The 25627-nt window shown below is 38.3% G+C and overlaps 1 protein-coding gene across 2 annotated transcripts in view; it reads right to left on the bottom strand.

Annotated features, from left to right (window-relative positions):
- USP8 (ubiquitin specific peptidase 8) overlaps window positions 1-20920 on the bottom strand; it is a 74111-nt gene extending 53191 nt beyond the window's left edge. For both annotated transcript variants that reach the window (XM_082734783.1, XM_082734782.1), the window contains exon 1: window positions 20022-20920. The gene's annotated coding sequence lies outside the window, so the exon portion shown is untranslated. The remainder of the gene's footprint in view (window positions 1-20021) is intronic.
- Between the last annotated feature and the right edge of the window lie 4707 nt (window positions 20921-25627).

The raw sequence follows: 25627 nt of genomic DNA on the forward strand, positions 1-25627 counted from the left end.
GGTTTCTCTAAGTCTTTGATGCTTTATTACGTTCTTTGTTCCTCCCATGCTCTAGTAAATTCTGACAAAGGAGATGGAGAAAGTATTAAACAAAACGAAGACAAGAGGAAGAAAAGCTGAATATCAATTAAGCTGTGTGTGTACATGTGCAGGAATGCATACAGATGCATATAGGAGATGCATAGGAGAGGACACCAAATAGGGAGTCCTGGCAAGATCCCAAGTGTTACCAAATGAAAACTTCAAAAGAATCCAATTAAATTTATACCATGTTTCTGCTTTAAAGAACTAATTACAATTCAAATAAATACAGGTATACCTTGTTTTATTTTGCTCCACTTTACTGTTCTTCACAGATAGTGATTTTTTTTTTACAAACTGAAGGTCTGTGGCAACACTATATCAGGCAAGTCTTTTGGTTTCATTTTCCCAGTATTTGCTTATTTTGTGTCCATGCATATATTACATTTCAGTAATGTTCACAATATTTAAAAACTTTTTATTATTGTATTTGTTATAGTGATTTGTGACTAGTGATTTCAACTTACTGAAAGCTCAGATCATAGTTAGCATTTTTTAGCAATAAAGTATTTTTAATTAAGTTTTTAATTTTGATCCAGTTTAGTTAACATACAGTGTTGTATTTAGTTTCAGGTGTATGATATAGTGATTCAACAATTCTATACATTAGTGCTCTTCATGATTAAGTGTACCCTTTACTACATATTACATATTTCACCCATTTCCCCACCACCTCCCCTCTGGTAACCAACAGCTTGTTTTCTCTAGTTAAGTGTCTGTTTCTTGGTTTGTCTCTTTTTTTCCTTTGCTTGTTTGTTTTGTGTCGGTGAAATAATAGTGTCTTTCTAAAAATTTTGCTTATGATTATATTCTCTAGTTTCATCATATTATATTGTAAATGAAAAGATTTTTTTTTTTTTTTAAGAGAGCAAGAGTGTGTGTGATAGGGGGTTTGGAGAGGTGAGGTGGGGCAAAGGGAGGAGGAGGAGAGAGAATCCTAAGCAGGTTCCGTGTTCAGACTGGAGCCTGATGTAGAGCTCAATCTCATGACCCTGAGATGATGACCTGAGGCGATTATCAAGTCAGATGCTTAACCAACTGAGCTACCCAGCACCCCAAGATTTCATCCTTTTTTAATGGTTGAATAATACTCCATTACACACACACACACACACACACACACACACACATAACATATCTTCTTTATCCATTCACCTATCAATGGACTTGGGCTGATTCCATAATTTGGCTATTGTAAAGAATGCTTCAATAAACAAAAGTGCATATACCCCTTTCAATTAGTGTTTTTATATTTGGGGGGTAAATACCTAGGAATGCAGTTGCTGGATTGCAGCATACTTCTATTTTTAATTTTTTGAGGAATTTCCAAACTGTTCTCCAGGGTGGCTATACCAGTTTGCATTCCCACCAACAGTGCATAAGGATATTTTTAATTTTTTGAGGAATTTCCAAACTGTTCTCCAGGGTGGCTATACCAGTTTGCATTCCCACCAACAGTGCATAAGGATTCCTTTTTCTTCACATCCTTGGCAACACTTGTTTCTTGTGTTTTTAATTTTAGCCATTCTGACCGCTGTGAGGTGATATCTTACATTTCCCTGATGATGAGTGATACTGAGCGTCTTTATATGTGTCTGCTGGCCATCTACGTCTTTGAAGAAAAGTCTGCTCATGTCTTCTGCCCATTTTTAAAAAAAGATTTTTATTTGGCAGAGAGAGATCACAAGTAGGCAGAGAGGCAGGCAGAGAGAGAGGGAAGCAGGCTCCCTGCTGAGCAGAGATGCCTGATGCAGGGCTCAATCCCAGAACCTTGAGACCATGACCTGAGCTGAAGGCAGAGGCTTAACCCACTGAGCCACCCAGATGCTCCTCTTCTGCCCAGTTTTTAATTGGATTATTGTTTTGGGGGTGTGGGATTGTAGGAGTTCTTTATATATTCTGGATACTAATCCTTTATTGGATATGTCATTTGCAAATATCTTCGGCTATTCAGTAGGTTGCCCTTGTTTCCTTCTTTACCATGCAGTTTTTTACGTTGATGTAGTTTCAACAGTTTACTTTTGCTCTTTCCCCTCTTGCCTCATGAGACACAAAAATGTTGCTATGGCCAATACCAAAGAAATTACTGCCTGTGATCTCTTCTAGGATTTTTAACTTTTCAGGTCTCACAGATCTTTAACCCATTTTGAGTTGTGTGTGTGTTTGTGGCTAGAGAATGTGGCCCAGTTTCATTCTTTTGCACTTAGCTATCCAAGGAGCCCAAAACTATTTGTTGAAGAGATCATCTTCCCCCCACCCCACACATACTGTACATTCTTGCCTCCTTTGTCAATGACTGACCATGTAATTGTGGATTGATTTCTGGGTATTCTAGTCTGGTCCACTGATCCATTAATCCTCTGTCAAAACAGTATCATACTGTTTTGGTTACTACAGCTTTGTAATATAACCTGAAGTCTGGAATTCTGACATCTCCAGTTTTATCTTTTTCAAGATTGCCTTGGTTATTTGAGGTCCTCTGGGGTTCCACACAAATTTTAGGATCGTTTGTTCTAGTTCTATGGAAAATGTTGTTGGTATTTTGATAGAGATTGCATTAAATCTGTAGATTGCCTTGGGTAGCATAAACATTTTAACCGGATTTGTTCTCCTAACCTATGGGCATGGAATGTCTTTCCATTTCTTTGTGTTGTCCTGAATTTTTTTCATCAATGTTTAATAGTTTTCAGAGCACAGGTCTCTCACATTCTTGGTTAAGTTTATTCCTAGATATTTTATTGGTTTTGGTGCAAATGTAAATGGAATTCTTTTCTTAATTTCATTTTCTGTCACCTCATTATTAGCATATAGGAATGCTAACAGATTTCTGTACATTGACTTTGTATCCTGTCACTTTACTGACTTATCAGTTGTAGTTCTTTTACAGTGAAGTCTTTAGGGTATTCTATATATAGTATCATGTCATCTGCAAATAATGAAACTTCTACTTCTTCCTTATCAATTTGGATGCCTTTATTTCTTTTTGTTGTCTAATTCCTGTGGCTAGGATTTCAAGTACTATGTTGAATAAAAGTGGTGAGAGTGGACATTCTTGTCTTGTTCCTGACCTCAGGGGAAAAGCTGTCTGTTTTTCCCCAGTAAGGATGGACATTACCTGTGGGGTTTTCACAGATAGCCTTTATTAAGTTGAGGTATGTTTCCTATAAACCTACTTTATTGAGAGTTTTTATCATGAATGGATGTTATACTTTGTCAAATGTTTTTTCTGCATCTGTTGGAATAACCATATTGTTTCTATTCTTCTTACTGATGTGATGTATCACGTTGCTGATTTGTGAATATTGAGCCACCCTTGTATCCTGGGAATAAATCCACTTGATTGTGATGTATGATTTTTTTAAAATGTATTCTTGGATTCAGTTTGCTATTTTGTTGAGGATTTCTGCATCTATGTTTATTGGGATATATTGGCCTACAGTGCTCTTTTTTGGTGGTGTTTTTATCTGGTTTTGGTATCAGGATGGTACTGGCATCACAGAATAAATTTTGAAGTTTTCCTCTCTCCTATTTTTTGGAATGGTTTAAGAAGAATATTATTAACCTTTCTTTAAATGTTTGGTAAATTTCTCCTATGAAGTCATCTGATCCTGGACTTTTGTATGTTGGGAGTTTTTCATTACTGACTCAATTTTCTTACTGGTAATTGGTCTGTTCAGATTTTCTCTCTCTTCCTGTTTTTATTTTGATAGGCTAAATGGTTCCAGGAATTTATCCATCTCTTCTAGGTTGTCCAATTTGTTGGCATATAATTTTTCATAATATTCCCTACAATTGTTTTTATTTCTGTGGTGTTGGTTATTTCTCCTCTTTCATTTGTACTTTTTTTGCTTATTTGGGCCCTCCCTCCTTTTTTGTCTGACCAGAAGTTTATCAATTTTGTTATCTTTTCAAAGAACCAGCTCCTAATTTCATTTATCTGTTCTATTGCTTTTTTAGTTTTTGTATTATTTATTTCTTCTCTAGTCTTTATTTCCTTCCTTCTGCTGTTTTTAGGCATGTTTGTTCTTCTCCATGCTTCTTGAGGTAGCCCTGTATTGCTATAAACTTCCCCCTTTAAACTGCTTTTGCTACATCCCAAAGATTTTGGACCACTGTGTTTTCATTTTGTCTCCATGTAATTTTTTATTTCTTTTTTTTTTTTTTAATTTTTTGGGATGACCCACTCATTATTTAGTAGCATTTTATTTTACCTCCATATATTTATGGTCTTTCCAGATTTTTTCTTGTGGCTGACTTCTAGTTTCATAGTGTTGTGGTCAGAAAAGATGCACAATATGATTCTGATCTTCCTGAATTTGTTGAGACTTGGTTTGTGGACTTACATGCAACCTATTGTGGAGAACGTGTATTCTAATGTTTTAGGATGAAATGTTCTGAATATATCTGGCAAATCCATCTAGTCCAGTGGTCATTTAAAGCTACTGTTACCAGGTGCTGGCTGGCTCAGCTGGAAGAGCAGGTGACTCCTGATCTTGGGGGTCGTGAGTTTGAGCCCCATTTTGGGTGCAGAGACTATTTAAACAGTTAAAAACAAACAAACAAACAAGCAAATAAATAAATAAAGCTACTATTTCTCTGTTGATGTTATCTGGATGATCTCTCCACTGATGCAAATGGGGTGTTAAAGTCCCCCTATTGTTACTGTATTACTATTGATTATTTCCTACTGTTTTATGTATTTGGGAGCTCCCGTGCGGGGTGCATAAATATTTACAATTGTTATATCTTCTTGCTGCATTGTTCCCTTTGTGATTATTTAACGTCTCTGTCTCTGTTACACCCTTGTCTTAAAGCCTATGTTGTCCAACATAAAGTATTGCTGCCCTGGCTTTCTTCTGACATTCATCTGCATGGTAAATGTTTCTCCATCCCCTCACTTCTATCTATCTATCTATCTACTTATTTTTAGTTTACCAGAAAACCATGGGTTTATTTGGGGATAGCAGAGAACTGCAATCTGAAAAAGTTACCTGTGGCAAACCCATAGGCACAGCTACCTCCACCCCCTCACTTTTAATATGCAAGTGTCTTTTAGTCTGAAATCAAGTCTCTTGCAGGCAGCACCTAGATGGGCCTTGTTTTATTAACCACTCTGCCACCCATGTCTTTTGACTGGAGTGTTTAGTCTACTTGCATTCACAGTAATTATTGACATATATATAATTACTGACATTTTGATACTTGTTTTGTACTTTTTTTATAGATGTTTCTCTTATTCTTTCTTCTCTTGCTCTCTTTCATGGTTTGTTGGCTTTCTTTAGTGATATACCTGTATTCCATTTTCTTTGTTTTTTTGCATATCTATTACTGCTTTTTGACTTGTGGTCACCATTAGGTTTGTGTATAACATCTGCCTAGTCGTCCATATTAAGATGATGACTGCTTAAGTCTGAACCTATTCTTTACTCCTCTCCTACCCCATGTTTTAGGAATATGGTGTCACATTTTATATCCATTTATTGTATGAATCTTTTAACTGATTTTTAAAGAAATACTTATTTTTACTGCTTTTCTGTTAAAAAAAATTTTTTATTAATAATAATGTATTATTTGTTTTAAGGGTACAGGTCTGTGATTCATCAGTCTTAACACAATTCACAGCACTTACCATAGCACATACTCTCCCCAAGGTCTATCACCCAGCCAACCCATCCTTCCCAACCTCCTCCTCCACTCCAGCAACCTTCAGTTTGTTTCCTGAGATTGAGTCTCTATGCTTTGTCTCCCTCTCTGGTTTTGTCTTCTTTTCATTTTTCCATCCCTTCCCCTCTGATTCTCTGTCTTGTTTCTCAAATTCCTCATATCAGTGAGATCACAAGATAATTGTCTTTCTCTAACTTATTTTGCTTAGCATAATACCCTCTAGTTTCATCCATGTTGTTGCAAACGGCAAGATTTCAATTTTTGATGGCTGCATAATAATCGTGTGTGTGTGTGTGTGTGTGTGTTTACAACACATCTTCTTTTGGATAGAGTATTCTTGGCTGCAGATTTTTTCATTTCAGCACTTTGAATACATCATGTCACTCTTTTCTGGCCTGCAAAGTTTCTGCTGATAGCTTTATGCGATTTCCCTTTTCTTTGAAGCTTTAAAATTTTTTCTTTACTATTACTTTTTGCTTTTTTAATTACCATGTGTCTTGATGTGGACCTCCTTGCACTGAACTTTTGGGGACAATCTCCGTGCTTCTATACCTGGGTATGTTTCCTTCCCCAGATTAGGGAAGTTTTCAGCTAATATTTCTTCAAATAAATTTTCTGCCCCTTTATCTTTTCTTCTTCTGGGATCCCGATAATGTGAATGTTACTAGACTTTGATAGAGTCACCGAGTTCCTAAGACTTCTCAATTTACGAAATTTTCCATCCTCTCCTTTGCTCACCTTACTTTCCATTACTGTCTTCTTTTCATTTCTCTGCTTCATCTATACTACTTATTTTATCAAATGTATTTTTAATCTCATTTATTGTGTTCTTGATATCTGATTCTCTTTTCTCTTTGCTAAGAGTCTCACTGATGTCCTCTACTCTTTTCTCAAGTCCAGTAAGTATCTCTGTGATAATTGCTTTAAATTTTCTATCACATGTACTGCTTAGGTCTCTTGGTGTGGTTCTTTCCTTTGGGACATATTTCTCTATCTCCTCATTTTGTTTAATTCTCTGTGTCTGTTTCTGTGTGTTAGGAAAGTCAGCTACATTTCTTGCTCTTCGCAGTAACGGCCTTACGAAGAAGAGGTCCTATAGTTCCCTGTGTCCAATGTCCCTTGTTCCCCAGAGCCTCGTGCTTCAAGAATTGTCTCCTATGTGTGTTATATGTGCTCTATTATTGAGATGTGGCCTCTTTTTCCTTCAGTCCAGTGGTCGGCAGAGGCTCTCTTTACCTGTTATAGGCAGTCCTTGGTCCCAGGTTGGGTGGGGTATGTTTTAACAAGGTATGTGGTGGTCTGCTTGCAAAATGAGATGTACCACTGCTGCTGCCAGAACTGAAGTCCCACAAAATGCAAGACAAAATGTTGGTGGGGTTTTCACTAGTATTCCAAGGCAGGGGAACTGCAGTGCGCAGACCAAGCCAAGTGAGACTTCTAGGGCAGATCTGCTGAAGCGCAGGGATAGTGTAAGCAAGTTAAGCAGTGAATGTTGGTACTGTGCTGATTATTGCAGCTGGCAGTGTGTTTATACTGGGGGGTAGGGGAAGGAAATGGCATGTGCCAGCTCCTTTGTTCCTGATGTGGTGTCCCTGCGATCCCTGGCTCTCCAGGCCACACTCTGAGATGAGTAAATCACTCTCCCTCCCCGTCTGCCTCCAGTATTTCTCAAACTACTGCTTCCAGGCTGTAGTTCCGCAAACTGTTTGCTGTGCTGTCTCTATAAGGTTGGGGACTCCACTTCCTAATGTCCTCCTGGCTCTTCCAGAACCAAGCTGGCTGATTTTTAAAATTCCAGGTGGTAAGTCCCACTGGTTGTAGGAACTCACAAAATGCAGCTCCCCTCACTTTCAAAGCAAATGGTAATGGGAAATCATCTTCCCTCTTTGGTGTGAAAGTCTCTTCCTTGCCCTTCTCAGCAACAGTTCCCTCCTCACCACAGACAGCTGCAGTCCATTTTGCTCTCGAATCATGTCTTTGCCCTTCCTACCATCTTTGATGTGGCCTCTTCTGTATCTTTAGTTGTGAAGTTTGTTCTTCAAACTGTTTTCTGGGTTATTTATGCTGATGGGAGTGTTATCTAGTATTACCCCTGGGACAAGGTGCACTTAGGGTCCTCCTATTCCACCATCTTCCCAGTCAGCAATAAAGTATTTTTTTAACTAAGGACTGTACATTTCTTTTAGACATAATGCTATCACACACTAACGAGACTACAGTACAGTGTAAACATAAGGTTTATATGTACTACGAAACAAAAAAAAAACCTCATTTGATTCTTTTTATTGTGATATTTTTTCTATTGAAGTGATCTGGAACTGAATTCACACCTCCAAAGTATGCCTGTTGTTACATATATGCATTTAAGAGATTATAACTTTTTTCCCCTATCACCTCACTATCTTAATGTTCTTTATTTTACCAGTTCACTTTTATTAAATAAATGGTCACCCATGAACATCTAATTCTGAAAAGCTGAGTAAGGGGGGAAAAGGCATCTGTTCACCTATGTGAAACTCCAAAGGTGTCCTGATTTGCTTTGATTCGAGTCATGTTTTATACTAATGCTCTGGATTTCTTGAAAATCATCCCTTCTAACCCTGTGAAATTAACCCACTGTCTTAGTCACCAAACCTAGCTATTTTTCCTCAATATGTTACATGTTAGAAATGGTTATTTTTTTCCATCTATACTTACTCCATGTATCTACAAACATATGCTTAACCAAACACTTTATTTAGTAATTTCAGATCTATGCATTTAGAGACTATGATCTCATATGTAAGTACTTTCTACACTTTTCCCTCCAGTCTGCATTGTGTCTAAAGCTACAGTGAGAGGAGAGGAAAAGAACTTCTGGACCACAATCAAACCCAAATGGATCAACAAACGTTAAATATGTCCTTCTAGTTAGATATCGAATTCATTAACAACTCATCACCAAACCACCTAAGAGTGCCCACCTAAGAGTATGATACGGATCCCTTGGATTTCCTCACAATTAGAGACAACAGCATCATCTGAGTATCTTAACCTGCAAAAAACACTACGCTATGTGTTAAAGACATAACAAGTATATAAGACATGGTCCTTGACATCCCAGGATAAACCGTTTAACCAGAGAACACCCTCTCATCCTACACCCACTACATTCTCACATCCTGCCTGTCCCCCCAGTGAGTGAAAAAGTAGGAATACACGTAACATCATTTGTGTAAAGTTTAAAAACAAACTAAATTGAACAGTTACTGCTTAAGGATACAAATAAGGTATCCTATACAGACAGACAGGAAATGCTAAACAGAAAATTCTATTTCTGGGGAGGGAGAGGATGTAATCAGGAGGCAAACATATAAGAAGCTTTAGGAATATCAGTAAGGTTTTAGTCCTCAAGTTGGGTGGCACATTCAAAAGTGATCACAGGGTAATCATTTTACTATAATGCTTTATAACATATACAAGAACATAAGTAACATACTTTACATATACTTCATAAAAATATTTAAAGAAAGCAATTAACTATATTGCATAATAATGCAAATACAAATAAAAATGTGCAATTACTTATAAACATGAAAATACCCAGACACATGTGAAAGTTAGGAAGTAAGGGTAAATCAAGTGAATACAAAATATGTATGTTTTAAAATAATGATTTAGGGGCGCCTGAGTGGCTCAGTGGGTTAAAGCCTCTGCCTTCGGCTCAGGTCATGATCCCAGGGTCCTGGGATCAGGCCCCACATCGGGCTCTCTGCTCAGCAGGGAGCCTGCTTCCTCCTTTCTCCCTCTCTGCCTATCTCTCTGCCTACTAGTGATCTCTGTCTGTCAAATAAATAAGTAAAATCTGTTAAATAAATAAATAAATACTGATTTTAAAAATATATTTGAATACTGGAAGAGCCTGATACATAAAACTTTTGGAGTACAGACAGCTTCCATACAGCGGTATGAATGGAAGCAAGAATATGAGCATTAGACAATAAAGAAACGGAAACAACAAAACAACAAACACACTGGCAATAAAAGAGAGTGTTAGGATAGAGTGGGATGGTGCTCCAGGAACATGATTTCTACTGAAATATAAAAAGCAACAGTTGAGGAGAAATACATTCGACTAAGGGAAGGCAAGGTGAGGTCAAGATACTATCTCTTCAAGATACTATCTCTTTAAGGGGGCGCCTGAGTGGCTCAGTTGTTAAGCATCTGCCTTCAGCTCAGTCATGATCCAGGGTTCTGGGATCCAGCCCCGCATCAGGCTCCTGGCTCAGCAGGAAGCCTGCTTCTCCCTCTCCCACTCCCCACTTGTATTCCCTCTCTAGATGTCTCTTCTTCTCTGTCAAATAAAATTTAAAAAGAAGGTGTTTAAGGAAACCTGTGGTAAAGGCAGGGCACATTGGAGTTGGGGCTATCATGAGGGCCAGAGGACAGTAAGAGAATAGTAACAAGAACTACTCTTGACTTTTCTGGCCTCAACCAGTTCAGCTAAGATCTGAAGCTTATTTAAGCAACAGAAAGCCAACATTTGCTCCCTTGATATAGGCTACCTCTCGAAATGTAATTCCCCAAGAGCCCAATCACTTTTTGTTGGTGATACCAGTAAGTGTACTAAGAAAGGGACTGAAGCCAGAATTAGGCAGATTAGCCAGGTACCAGAGTCTGAGAGTATCTGTTTTTCCAGTTCTATCCTCTACCTGGGTCACAAGTGCTAGTGGTCTAACCACAGAATGTATGTTCAAAAAGTCAGAGTCTATTTTGTTGATTCATGATAATTAGGTTTCTAATTGGGAAAATTAGGCTTTTCTAGGCTGGGAAAAGAAAGCTATTGATTCAAACCTTTTAAAATAAAGGTCTAGGGGTGCCTGGGTGGCTCAGTGGGTTAAAGCCTCTGCCTCCAGCTCGGGTCATGATCCCAAGGTCCTGGGATCGAGCCCCACATCGGGCTCTCTGCTCCACGAGGAGCCTGCTTTCTCCCCTCTCTCTCTGCCTGCCTCTCTTGCCTACTTGTGCTATCTGTCTGTCAAATAAATAAATAAAATCTTAAAAAAAAGTAAAATAAAAATAAAATAAAATAAAGGTCTAGAATATATTCTCAGATGAATCTGTTTCTCATGATTACCTTTAAAGTTTGGATCCTTGAAAAACAATGTAAAATCTACATGTGCTACCTAGATAACTTAAAATAGTAAACCATTAGCTATCTCAAGGTTAAATTCAATTCAAACATTCACAGATATCTTACTGTATAGAAAACATTGTGTTTCCGGCAACTCAAACAGATGTGATACCTTTCCCCAAAAAGTTTTAAAAAAACTAATGCAAAAGAAAAAGTTGTAAGCAGTGGTAATTTAACACAGTAAGATATCCAACTATAAAGAATTAAAAATAATGTACAATAAGAAAAATTAAGAAGGAAGATTAAGTATGACTAGAGGCATCTTAGAAAAGACAAGCATTTTGTCAATCTTGGTAGGAGAAAGGCTTTTGATAAGAAGATGTACCATATGAGGGGGGGGGAAATCAAGAAGTAAAAAACATCTTTAGGAACTAGCCAATAGAGAGAATGAGCAAGGATCTACCAGACAGGAAAGCCTGAAAAAATAGGGAACAGAAAACAGAAGACCTTGAATGTCACATTAAAGCATTAACTTTGTTTTCTAAAGGTAATAGAGAACCATAAGGTTCTGAAGAAGAGTTATGTGATCCAAGCTGAAATGCTACAGAGTTAGGCTTCAAAAGACAAGACAAGGAAGATACTAGCAATCTATATAATGATCCTAAGGAAAGATGATGAAGGGCAGGAGAGATGGAATGGAGGAGGCAGATACATGAGACACTGCAAAGATGGAGGCCTTGGCTAACAATTAGACACATGGAGGGAAGGTACAGGGATAAGATTATAGTGACAAAGTTTTTACTCAGAGTTTATTTATTTTTTCTTAAGATTTTATTTATTTGACACAGAGAGAGATCACAAGTAGGCAGAAAGGCAGGCAGAGAGAGGGGGAAGCAGGCTCACCACCAAGCAGAAAGCCTGATGCAGGGCTTGATCCCGGGACCCTGAGATCATGACCTGAGCTGAAGGCAGAGGCCTAACCCACTGAGCCACCAGGCGCCCCTTTACTCAGAGTTTAAAGTTAAATTTTCTATCCTTAGTTTATTTTTAAGAAGTTCTTTTTAATTTTTTTTAAAGATTTTGTTTATTTTAGAGAGAGGGAGGGAAAGAGGGAGCACAAGCAGAGAGAGGGACAACCAGACTCCATGCTAAGTGAGGCTTGATCTCACAACCCTGAAATCATGACCTGAGCTGAAATCAAGAGTCGGTCACTCAACTGACTGAGTCAGCTAGGTGGCCCTCCGTGGGGGTCAAACTTACTATGCCTAGATCAAGAGCAGCACGCTCTACTTACTAAGCCAGGCAGGTCCTGTCCTTACATGATTTTTGAGAACAGCTGAAATAAGTAACAATTTTCTCTGATAATGTCATCAAGGGACCACAGTTGTTTTCATTTTCTTTCACAAAATTATATAAGTTACACTGTCAAATAAGATGCCTGGTGTTAAAAATACTTACAGCATTGCCTTAATTACTGTTTGAGCCTCTACAATCACAGATTTCTGCAGAAGCCAAAGTATAATATAAAGGGTATTAATCAAATGAGAAAGCAAACAAGGATACACATAAAACCTAAATCTATGTGAAATTTAATGTGCTAAATTCTTGAAAAGTTATTCTGCTGCACTTTGTCTTTAAGACGATTTCAAAATAGGTTGACATAAAATAAATTAAGGCCAGTATGAATGAATGAATTCACAATTTCTTAAGTTTGGCTGCAATAGTAAAAACAAGGAAAAGAGCAGCAACAGTTTTTTGTTGTTGTAACAATCCTACTGATATTTACAAAAGAATGTTCAGTAAGTATAGAACTCAAATAATTTATAGAACCTACCTGTTTATATCTAGAACTAAATACAACATATAGCCTATTAAAACTACGTTATGTTTCAAAAAGGAGAGTTAAATAAAAACAAAGTACATGTGAGAAAAATTAAAGTTCTTCTAAATATTAATTTTCTTAAGATGTGTAAACCCGATAAAGGTGAAATACTTTAGCTTTACTCACACAGCAATGCTTCAAAAGTGAAATCCAGACAGTGCTGAAAATTAGTTAGCAAAATGGGAGGGGGGGGGAGAAGACATATATATCCCCCTCTCTGCTGATGACAGCCTTTTGATTCTTCCAAAAGAGAAAGAGTAGAGACTGGATAGATGACCTGAACCACAGAGTGAAGACTAAAAAATAAAAAGGTGAAGACTGAGGTTTGTAGTCATTCAAACTGGTCCTGATATCTTAACTAGTGCTTCACACCAGCCACTACCTTGGTCTTTGGCAAAGGAGAGCAAAGTCTGTCTCCATTGGGCATCTATCATCTCAGTCCATCTCTGTCCTTAAACAGCAACAGCTCTCTTCTGATTGCCTTAAATTTCACATAACCCATTCTATACTCATTCTAGTTTAAATGCCACAGACAAGTAAGTATTCATGAAATGTTTTAAGGTAATCCTAAAGTATTAAGATGACTCAACCCTTTCAAGAATTAGTCACTGATAAAATTTCTGGTATTTTCTGAGCATCTACTATGTGTCTAGCACTGAGCTAATAACTGTGAGAGCAGTGTTGTTGTTGTTGTTTTTAAGATTTATTGATTTGAGAGGGAGAGGGAGGCAGAGAAAAAAAGAGGGAGGGGGAGAAGAGACAGATGGAGAGGGAGAGAATCCCAAGCAGAATCCCCACTGAGCACAGAGCTCAACACAGGGGCTTGATCCCACCACCCTAAGATCATGACCTGAGCTGAAACCAAGAGTGGAATGCTTTACCGACTGAGCCACCCAGGGGGCTGGAGGGCAATGTTTTCAAATCCATTTAGAAGGTCACAATCAGCATTTAAAAAATAAAATTGAAGAGAAAATATCAGAGCATGTCACATATAGTACGGTTAAGTATTGTTTGATGAAACTTCAGTTGGGTTGTGTATGTGTATGCATATAACACTGGGTTGAAAGGTAAAATGTATTTCTTTCCATACAACCGAGAAAGTGCTGAAATTCTACTGAGCAATGCTACTTCAAGTGTGGCCCATTGGCCAGATACAGTTGGGGGACTGTTACAAGTCTGTAACAAAATAAAAAATTTATGACAGATGTTTATCAAGAAAGCACGCAGAACTTTTCATAGTAGCAAGAACTTTCTGTGAAGAAAGGGGTCTACTAATTTATACTGTGGTACAGGCTTCAAGTCTGTAACACAGACTGGCTACTTTGAGTGACACTGATCTAGGGGATAAAGAGTACCACAGGCTTCTGACCCAAATGTCTTAGTTTAGTTACCAAGACCAAGCTAATATCTATTAAATAATAAGCCAACAATTAATAGTTATACCATATATTAATATGTGACCCCAGTCACTGGGAAGTCAAAAGGAGAGAAAATTTGGTGTAGCTTCTTCCAGCCTAGAATGCACTCTCTTTGTGCTGTTCCCTCTTCCTTCAAGGACCAACTTAAGTTCCACTTCTTCCATCCTTGATAGTCCCAGTTATGGGAAGTTCATTTCTTGGTCTAAATTTTATGGTATGTATAATCTGGTATGTATAACGTAATGTATGGTATGTATAATGTCATTGACTCAGTACTGTATTTCAAACAAATGACAATTATGCCTAGTTTTTAAGACCCTCTTAACTATGAAGTGCTTATGATAACATGATGAGGCAGAGACAGAAACTAGCCCTAAAGGTAGTATTTAGCTATGGACTGAGTAAGAAAGAGGGGTATTCCAGAAAAAGGAAACCCACATGAACAAAGACACAAAATGAGGAATTAGTATGGGAAGGCAATGAGAAAAATAAGGAATACTACAGGGATTATAAATCCTTCTCAATTCATGATGGGGTTATGTCCGAATAAATCCATCATAAGTTGAAAATACTGTTAAGTAAAAAAATATGTGTAATACACCTAATCTAAAAAACATCAGAGCTTAGACAAGCATTAGCTTAAACATGCTCAGGACACTTCACTAGCCAATAGTTGGGCAAAACCATCTATCACAAAGCCCATTTTATTATAAAGTGTTAAATATCTCATGCAGTTTACTGAATAATATACTGAAAGTGAAAAACATAAGAGCTGGAAGTTTATCAGTTGTTTACCCCCACCATCACACGGCTGACTGGGCATGTGGCTCACTACCACTACCCAGTACCACCACATACTGCTGCCTGGGAAAAGATCAAAATTCAAAATATGAAGAACAGTTTCTGGGGCGCCTGGGTGGCTCAGTGGGTTAAGCCGCTGCCTTCGGCTCAGGTCATGATCTCAGGGTCCTGGGATCGAGTCCCGCATCGGGCTCTCTGCTCGGCAGGGAGCCTGCTTCCTCCTCTCTCTCTCTACCCGCCTCTCTGCCTACTTGTGATCTCTCTCTGTCAAATAAATAAATAAAATCTTAAAAAAAACAAAACAAAAAAAAAACAAAAACAAAATATGAAGAACAGTTTCTATTGAACATGTATTACTTTTACATGATCATGAAGCTGAAAAATCCTAGGTCAAACTATTTTAAGTTGAGGACCATCGGTATAGGGAAATAATCAATTTGATCAAGGAATCATATCTTCTTTACATGTCACTACTTTGACATGCTAGATCCCTAGTGCCAACCTCAGTCCTTACAGTCAACACTTATTAACTGTTGGCTAATAATAAATTATATTAGGTAAGGAGATAGAGTCATTTTATGGAGGGCTTTTGAAGTCATCAAGAATTGTTTATATAATTTATTCAGCAGGAAATAAGCCAGTTCTTGTAGGGGAAAATGATACCTTAGGGCAGATCAAAGTGGGGATATGCCAGATGGATTTGAAAGAAATAGAACAAGGAATAGTACTTTGGATAAGAATATCCAGGCCACTGCAGGCCACTGCAAAAAAGAACACAAAAAGGTAGAAACATGCTTTTGTTTCTGACTGACTGAAGCAGCAAAATCTTCTCTTGTGCATACACACACATAGAATGGTAGTGCTATTAACAACAACAACATTAGTTTAAAAAACTGATTAGTTTATAGCAGCATTTCTCAACCGGGGCACTACTGCTATTTTGAACCAGATTAAAACTTTGCTACAGGAGGCTGCCCTGTGCACTGCAGGATATTTAGCAGCATCCCTGGCCCTACCCACTAGATGCCAGTAGTAATTCATTCCCCTCCAGTAGTGACAACCAAAAATGTCTCCAGACGTTACTGAATGCCCCCTCATTGGCAAAATTACTCCCAAATAAGAATCCCTGATTTACAGGAAATTTTGAACATGTACGCAGAAGGAAAAACATTTAAAGATGCCTTGACAGAGATGTAAATGTAAGTAGAGATCGGGTCCACAGAGATACCAGACAAATATTAAACCAACTATTAAGGCATTAATGTTAATTTTGATAATCCCTATTATTTTGGGAAATAACAAACTACTGACACTTAAATGATGTTTTAATCTAGGATATGATATCTTTCTTACATTTATGTATATTTTTAAACTTCTAGAGTAGTTTTTAAAACACAGACATTATTTATACTAGTAACTAAAATCAGGAGAATACATCAACAAGGAAATGAGATCTTGTTTCTCTACAGCTGACAAGATATTTTTTGAAAGGCCTGGAGGGAGGGAGGAAGATGAAGGTGAATGTTCCCTAAAAAGGAAGAAACAGAAAACCAGGAAAGTGCAATATGATGGAAACCATAGAAAAAGAACTTCAATCAACTTTTATAAAGTTCTTACAATGCAAAAAAAAGAAAAAGTAAAGTAACTAGTCCTAGTTCTGAAGATTAAATATATAAACCAACTTCTTGGCAACACTTGGAGAACCTACATCTACTCAAGCTGCAGTGTCAGGAGCTATGGGGAATATAAAAAGTATACCTCCTGGGGTGCCTGGGTGGCTCAGTAGTTAAGTGTCTGACTTGATCTCAGCTCAGGTCTTGATCTCAGGGTTGTAAGTTCAAGCCCCGAGTGGGACTCCACGCTAGGTGTGAAGTCTACTTTAAAAAAAAAAAAAAAAAAGCTAGGTGTGGAGTCTACTTTAAAAAAAATAAAAATAAAAAAGAATATATATCCTAACAAAGTTTCTACCTCTTAAGGTGAAAGGTAAGCTAACAATGTTAATACAAAGCAAAGTATCATCAGATAGGTACTAACAAACCATGCCAAAATCTGTAGCTTTTATTTTTTATTCCTAGAAAAAACCTAGAAGGGTAACTGTTTTCCATAACAGGTGTCTACTTACATTATAACCCTAATCTATTTCATAATTCTCTCACTCCTTATCTCCTTAAATTTTTTAGCACATGCAAAATAGATGAGTAGGGAACCAGATCATAGTACGTAGGAAAAAAAAAAAAAGACATAGTTCTCATTCTTAGCCATGTATTAGACTCACCCAAAGAACTACAAAATAACAATGCCCAGAACCTACTCCTAAATGGTTAAATCAGAATCTCAGAGCATGGGACATGCACACAGATATTTTTAAAAAGCTCCTCAGGTAAATTCTAACACACAGTTAAGACAGAGATCCAGGGACATAAGAAATGGATATAAACATGTTACTAGAAGTAGTAAAACAGTATGAAGATGACAAATAGGTTCTAGCTGAAATCAACATTTTAAGTCATTTAATTTCCAGGATATAAAAATTATGAGAAATCATTTTCATTTTTAAAATTCTGTAACTGAGAAATTAAAATAAAACTTTCAAGATTCCTAGAGGACTCCTTGTTTCGAAACTGGTATTACAATGTGTAACAATTTCATTTCACTATATTCAAAATTGGTATTATGATGTGTAATAATTTCATTTCACTATATTAGAAAGACATACATTATTTGTATGTTTCAGAGAATTTAGGACCATGAAAAACTAAACTAACTTTCAGAGGAGACACTGACTTTAGACTTTGAGCAAATTCCTTAAATCCTCCCTCCAACACTAATAGTTACTCCTCAGTTTACTTCCATGTGCAAAATGGGAAACAATTATCTGCTTCTACAGAGTTCTCATCGATATCAAATGAAAAGGTACATACAGAAAAAATGCTCTGAAAATTATGTGCCATGAAAATACAAAATATTATGATTAAAGAAACCAGAAGCATTACTTTATACCTTATCCTGCATCTACTATTAAATCCAAAATTACTTTAATACAACTTTATCGATAAAATTATGGTAGGTTAAAGAGGGCCACAAATTCTTTGATATTCTTCTCTCCAAAGTATCTAGGTGTTTATCATCTGGTGGGACAGAGGGCTCTGATTGCTCTAATAGATAATGTTGGAAGTAATGCTATGCCAATTTCTGGGTTCAAGCTAAGAGACAGCTTCTACTTCTGCCTCTTTAAATACTTGCTTTTGAAACTCAAACTCATGTTATGAGAAGTCCAAGCCCCATGAAAAGTCCATGTGCCAGCACTCCAGGTGACATCCTTAGCTGAACTACCAGCCAACATCAACTGCCATTCATGCAAATGAACCTTCAATGTCCAACTCAGTTAAACTTTCAGATAACTTCAACCCTCGCTGCCACACAAATGCATGAAACTCTTAAGTGAGAACCAACCAGCTGACTCCAATTAGCCCAGAGAAATATAACAGATAAAACATAATAGTTTGAAGCTACTTTGTTTGATTTGTTATACAGCAATAGGTAATAAGGACAATAATCAAGATTTTAAAAAAATGTTTCCTTAAGTATATCCAATTTGATTAGCAACTCATATTTGATGGGCACATTTTTCCTTTAATCTCTACAAAAATAACTGCATCTTCATGATGAAAAATTCATAATGGAAATACAATGCTAGACATTTTATGGAAAAAATTTGATGTGCTGGATTTATTTTCCAACTACCTTACTTTACAAAAGCCATTTTGGATCTTTCCCAGTATGTTCATATTAATAAACAGAGTCACAATGATTATTAAAGGTTAAGTAAATATATAAAGTTGAATACTGAAAGACATCTTTAAAATGTTGTTAGTTTTTCTCATGCATTGTTTTCTCAAAGAATACGACACATACCTACATATTTATATGCAATTAATGCGTATTTATGTCATTAATAACAAGTTGTTGTTTTACTATTACAGGGTTCCTACTATCTAATTTTAAAGATGCACCCAATGTGTCACAAGAAAAAGAATACACATTTCAAGGCAGCCACAGCAATAGTATAAAGGCATAACACAACCTACATCACCTTTCAGATAAAATGTTCCAATACTGTGGAGTCATGACAAACTATCTAAAGACATTCAACCATGAATCTTAACCAGAATCTGTTGAAATGCAAAATCTGCTTACATAGCAAAGCCGCAGACCAGGCCTAGAAAAGGTACAGTTCCTTAACAAATACCACTTGACACTTTTAATGGCTGCAGCAAAAGATACACAAAACTAAGACAGCTTGCAGATTCAGAAAGAGTAACATCCCTTTCATCTGAAACCCTCAGGGTGCTTAACAAATATTAAATACCTTCAGGTAAATATTTCGTTAGTGATTAAGTGACTTGCTTCAAGGTCACAGAATGAACTGGAGAAAAGAATTTTAAAAAGTGTAGTCTGCAGCTCTATGTATAAATGAACAGCACTGCGATTCAGAGTTCTGAAATTTCCAAGGTGGAGTGGAGGTGAAATTAACTTGTCCCACAACTCTAGGAGAGGGACTACATTTTAGCAAAGAAAAGCTTTTATTTAGAGAAGTCATAATTTTAACTGATGGGCTTATACGTTCTTTAAGCCCACACCTGGACTTCATTAAAACTAAGTTTGATTGGGACAGAGAAGATATTGGGAGACCCCCTGAGGGTCTGTATTAAAGGCCTGGGACTGTAGTTCGATAGCAAAAAATTAGAAAACGGAGGCCAGAGGAAGGAGGTCAAAGTCGGGTCTAAGTGTTGAAAGAGAACAAGGAACGGTCAAGGCCACCTTCTAAGGCCGGAAAACCTGAAAAAACTACACGAAACTCACTGGACAACCCTAGGTACGCAGCGGGAAAGACTCGAGATCGGGCCCTTCCTCTAAAAGCCGATTCTAGGTTCGGGGTTGTCCCACCCCTCTCGGCGGACAGGGCTTGTCTCCCCGGTGACCAGACGCTTGTGAAAAGAAAGGGTGTCCAATGCAGCAGGCTACCCGAGGAACAAAGGCCAGGACCCAGACCCACACTCACCGTGGCACCGGGAGCGCTTGACTAACGCCGCCCTCCTCTCCAAAGGCCCATCTTCCCGCAACTCGAAGAATTAGTCTTCCCCAGCCCGACGGAAACCAGCCCAGCTCATCCCCTTTTCCCAGTCTGCACTGCGTTGCGACGCGTCGCGTCTCCTACGTCACGGATGGGAGGGGCTACGGGCGCGCGCCCGCCTGTGACTGCTTCCTCTTCCGCAGTCGGGCTCACAACAGGGCCGTGGGAGGGTTAAAGAGAACTTCACGGGTGGGCCGCGAGGGCCGGGCCCAAGCTAGGCTAAGCTTCTGTGAGCTTTTCCACCTGTCTGGTTGGTCTAGTGTTTGTCGGGATTTTTCGATCACCCTGGTGTTACTCCTATTCTGGCCTTTGCTGCAGCGGAAGCAGGGACTCTTACCTACGTAGTTGATTTTTCAGAGTGGACACTTAGGACTAGAAAAGGGATTTGAAACCCCTCAAGTTCTGACTAAAAGCTAACATTCTCCAAAGCCTCGCCTCTGGTCAAAGAAGAAACATGATCCTAAACACATTATATATACACATCTTAACACCAGTTAAAGGCTCAGTCTTAGGGGCACCTGGGTGGCTCAGGTCATGATCCCAGGGTTTTGGGATCAAGCCCTGCATCCGGCTCTCTGCTCAGCGGGGAGTCCGCTCCTCTTCTCTCTCTGCCTGCCTCTCTGCCTACTTGTGATCTCTGTCAAATAAATAAATAAAATCTTAAAAAAAAAAAAAAAAAAGCCCAGTCTTACAAAAACAAAACAAGAGGTCTGAACTTTCTCGCAAGGTGATCTTTGTACTCTCTTAGAGAAAAGTGATTGGATGTTCCAATTATTTGTAAACAAAGTTGCATGGATGGAGTTGGAGTTGCTGACCATGGTCACAAAGTCCCCCGGGACAGGCCAGGTGTCTCATTAATGGGAAAACTGGAGGGTGAGGTCTAGTAAATGCCTTAAGTGTCTGCCAGATAGGGGTCCAATAAATTTGTAATTTACAAATAGAGTGCTTTACATATAGTAGTAACAGTAAATGTTAATTTCCTTTTTGTTACAATGAAATACCCGCAAAAATATGGTAGCTCTTTTTTACCTAAGTTATACACTGTTTCCCCAAAAGATTTAAGACCGATATGACATGAAGTATACTGTACTGCTTAGAACTGCTAACTAACCTTAGCAAATTTCTTCATAACTGAGAAAACAATTGCATCTCCTTTGAAGATGGGCTCTTAGGAAAGGAAGTTAGTTGTTGGAGTTCTGTTGTGTGTTTTGGTTTTTTTCTGCTGAGCTCCTACATGAATTTGAGTATTAAAAAACAAAAACACTGACCCAGAGCTGAGTTTGGAAGTAGGATCCAAAGACAGAGAGAAGAATGTTAAGTTCTTTGGAGACATGTCAGAGAGAAGAAACCAGAAATGTGAGGTGATAGAGAAAAAAGAGAAAATAAGAATGAATTAACCAATGAAGAGTCTTATGGTGGGGTGGCAGAAAGAAATTAACAAACAGGACTCTTTAACATTCACCTAAAGTTAATTTTGTTGCTCTGACTGTTCCAATTCCACCCCATAAGTGGAATTTCCCCCATGTCCTTAAGGTGTTGGTCAAATTTGCTTGAGTATTTTTGAAAAGTAAGAAGTTCCACATGTGATTCAACAAGTGCAGAAGACAAACCAGGCAAGATGATGAGATGACTGCAAAACTGAACTAAGGTGGTGAAGGCAGGAAAAAATCAGAACCATCCTAGGAAATTCGCAAAAATCCGGGGGTGGGCTTTGGACTTTTCAGTATTAGCAGATGAGAGTGCTTAAGGGGCACACTTAAGGGGCACTTGATGAAACTGTTTATTGAATTGAATCATAAGCCCCAGGTCTTCTTCAAATTTGTGTTGTAACAAACCAAGCAACAATATCTATGTTACCCAGAAGCTAAGTAATGGATCACTAGCTGTTTAGAAAGCATAGCTTGTATTTGACCATAGCTTTAATTCCTTTGCCATCCAGCATAAGAAGCAGCCCAAAATTTACCAAACTTGGTTCATCCTCCACCCATTCAACAAGTATTTACTAAATGCATGTTCTATGCCGGGCATTGTTTTGGACTTGGGATATAAAGTTCCTCCTCAACAAAGAGCTGACTTATGTTGTAGTGGGGGAGACATAATAAGCAAATACATATATACTATGTTGGGTATTGTTAAGTGCTAAGAAAAAAAGAAAAACAGTAAAGGACTAGCAAAGACAGGGGTATATTTTTTAAGATTTTATTTATTTATCTGACAGAGATCACAAGTAGGCAGAGAGGCAGGCAGAGAGAGAGGAGGAAGCAGGCTCCCTGCTGAGCAGAGAGCCCGATGCGGGGCTCAATCCCAGGACCCTGTGATCATGACCTGAGCCGAAGGCAGAGGCTTTAATCCACTGAGCCACCCAGGCACCCCAAGACAGGGGTATTTTTGATGGGAAAATCAGGGGATAGCTTTCTGACAATGTGAGATTTCCATAGAATCTTTAGTGAAGGGAGGGAGCAAGCCATGGGTAAGTGTAGAAAAAGAATATCCAGGCAATGAGGGCGGCACATGTGAAGGCAGTTGGCAGGAAAAGGTGAGTGTTCTAGAGGAACAGCAAGGAGGATGGTGATAGATGATGATCTCAGAAGGGTGGGGAGAGAATGATACACAGATTACATAGGACCTATAGATCTGTAGAACATGTTTATCCACAACACTGCAAAATATGAATCACATGCTAATATTATATGAAAAATTGGTTTTCATGGGTGCCTTGGTGGCCCAGTCATTAAGCATCTGCCTTCGCCTCAGGTCATGATCCCAGGGTCCTGGGATCAAGCCCCACATCAGGCTCCCTGCTCGGTTGGAAGCCTGCCTCTCCCTTTCCCACTCCCCCTTTTTATGTTCCCTCTCTCACTCTGTCTCTCCCTGTGTCAAATAAATAAATAAAAATCTTTCAAAAAAGAGAAAAATTCACTTTCATATGAATGATAAAATTTACAAACTATGTACAAACATTCATTACAATTATTTGCACAAGTATCCTTTGGTTCTTTTACTAGTTATTTATTTTTCTCTGTTCGTCCGGTTTTTATTTGCTAAAATCAGAATGATTACCACATTGTCTGGTTTTATGGGCCAGCAAACATTTTTTATCTCTAGGGTTTGTATCACTAGACAAGAGGTGGCCAGTCTTGGCTATCTTCTTGGATACCAACTTCTGAGTTTAGGAACTGACCACTCTCTGCACCTCACTAAGACTCTATCAGCTATTGGTTTATCTTAAGTAGATAATCAACTATATCACCACTTAGAGTAATCTGAGTTTTATTTTTTACATGAGTTATACTTCTAATTAGCTTAAATTTATCTAAATAAAGTTTTAGAGATGCACTCTCATTCTATGATTTCAGGATTTAGTGAACAACTATGATTACCTTTTTCATCCCTTTATGGTTTCACACGTAGGTCTTCTCTCCTTTTTTGTCTTTGTTTCTCTGAAGAGTTTTTTTTAATTTAACTTAATTTTTTCAGTGTTCCAAGATTCATTGTTTATGCACTGCACCGAGTGCTCAATGCAATACATGCCCTTTCTGAAGAGTTTTAATCTGATTATCATGTTCTCCTTAGGTAGCTCCACATTCAAGCTGTTACTTTATCTTTTTTTTTTAAAGATTTATTTATTTATTTATTTGACAGAGAGAAATCACAAGTAGATGGAGAGGCAGGCAGAGAGAGAGAGAGAGGGAAGCAGGCTCCCTGCCGAGCAGAGAGCCCGATGCGGGACTCGATCCCAGGACCCTGAGATCATGACCTGAGCCGAAGGCAGCGGCTTAACCCACTGAGCCACCCAGGCGCCCACTTTATCTTTTTTTGGATCTTCCCTCCTTCCATTAGATTTTCCTTACAGATGTATTACTCAGAATACAATATTGCAAATGGTGATACACAGGGTTTTATCCCAACAAGAGATAGTTTTCAGTCTGTTGACCCTATCAAGAAATTTTCGCTTACTTGGCTGAGGTCATCAAAGAGTTACTTAAACTTCTTAAGAATTGTCTCTACAACTTTGTCATGCTAATATTAACTGGAAAAGGGAGACTCTTATTTAATAGACACAGGAACTGTTGAGCTATAAATGTATTGAACTGAGACTATAGAATCAACACACATGCTTAAGACTTTGCTACATTTTTCAAAAAAGAAACTATTAAGTTTTAGCTTAACGAAGCATCTAATTTAAAGTAGATACTTCTTTAAGTAAAACTTCCAAAAAATATTTCTGTGAATTATTTATTCATATGCAATTTATTTCACTTCTATGACTCCTAACTATCTAGTATAATTCATCTATGGGAGTAAGGGTATGACTTTTTTTTTTAAGAGAAAGGTGTTTTTTTTTTCCCCCATTTAAAAAAAATTTATGTATTTGTCAGAGAGAGAGAGAGCACAGGCAGGCAGAGTGGCAGACAGAAGCAGAGAGAGAAGTAGGCTCCCTGTCAAGCAAGGAGCCCAATGCAGGACTCGGACCCAGGATGCTGCGATCATGACCTGAGCCAAATGAAGGCAGTTGCTTAACAGACTGACCACCCAAGTGTCCCAAAGGTATGACTTTTGATGGACTGTAAATATATTAAATAATATACAAATAGTGGTTTTCAAACTTTGGTATCATCAAACAATATGCGGCCTGAATAAACACAACAACACACAGTGCAGGCCTCACACAAAAATTTACAGACTCAGAGCTCATCGAATTCACAGGATTCCCCAGCTATTAAATTCATGGAGAGCTGTGCCTGGGCTGGCACAACCGGATGCACTTTGGGAAATATTACAGAAGATGAATCCTGACTCCCTGCCACCTCACACAGTCATGAAGGAGTAGGGAGAGAACAGGAATCACCTAGTCGATTTGGAAAACTTTGTGCTTCTCTTTTGGGGTTGCAACCTTATTTGCTGAAAATACAAGCTCTTGACACCAGTTGCCTGAAGAGTTTTTCTTATTAACTCTGGTTTCTGTCTGCAGGCCTCAGAGCCTCTCTGCTGAGCCAGCTTGTTGTGAGGCTGCAGAAAAAGAGTGAGCAGCCGACTACCTGGGTCATCTGGGAGACAGGAGACAGACTCAAGTGGGGAATCTGCTTAAGATTCTCTCTCCCTTTCCTTTTGCCCCTCCCCCCTTATGCATGTGCCCTCTCTCTCTCTCTCTCTCATAAATAAAATATTTTAAAAAAAAAATGGTTTCAAACTGAGGAAGGTAAACCTTTGGCCAGTCTTAAGAGAAAATCTCAAACTTAGAAGACAGAAATCAACGAGACCGCGCAACTTGCTATGCATAGGCGGAAAAGCTCTTTCACTTTTCTTTGCCTCTTTTTTTCTCTTTCCTCCCTTCTTTCTTCCTGCCATTGATTCTTCAGGTATATTTTGAGGTCTATAGCAAAGATTTCCTGGATCAGGTGGCAGAGCTGTATAGGGTAATATTTAAGGGCAGAGGCTCTGGAACCAGACGCCTGTTTTTTGAATCCTGCTTCTGCCAGCGAGTAGTTATGTGACCTTGGCCAAGCTTTTTCACTTCTCTGCACCTCACTTTA

Source organism: Mustela nivalis, assembly GCF_964662115.1.
Source record: "Mustela nivalis genome assembly, chromosome: 6".
Taxonomy (NCBI): Eukaryota; Metazoa; Chordata; class Mammalia; order Carnivora; family Mustelidae; genus Mustela; species Mustela nivalis.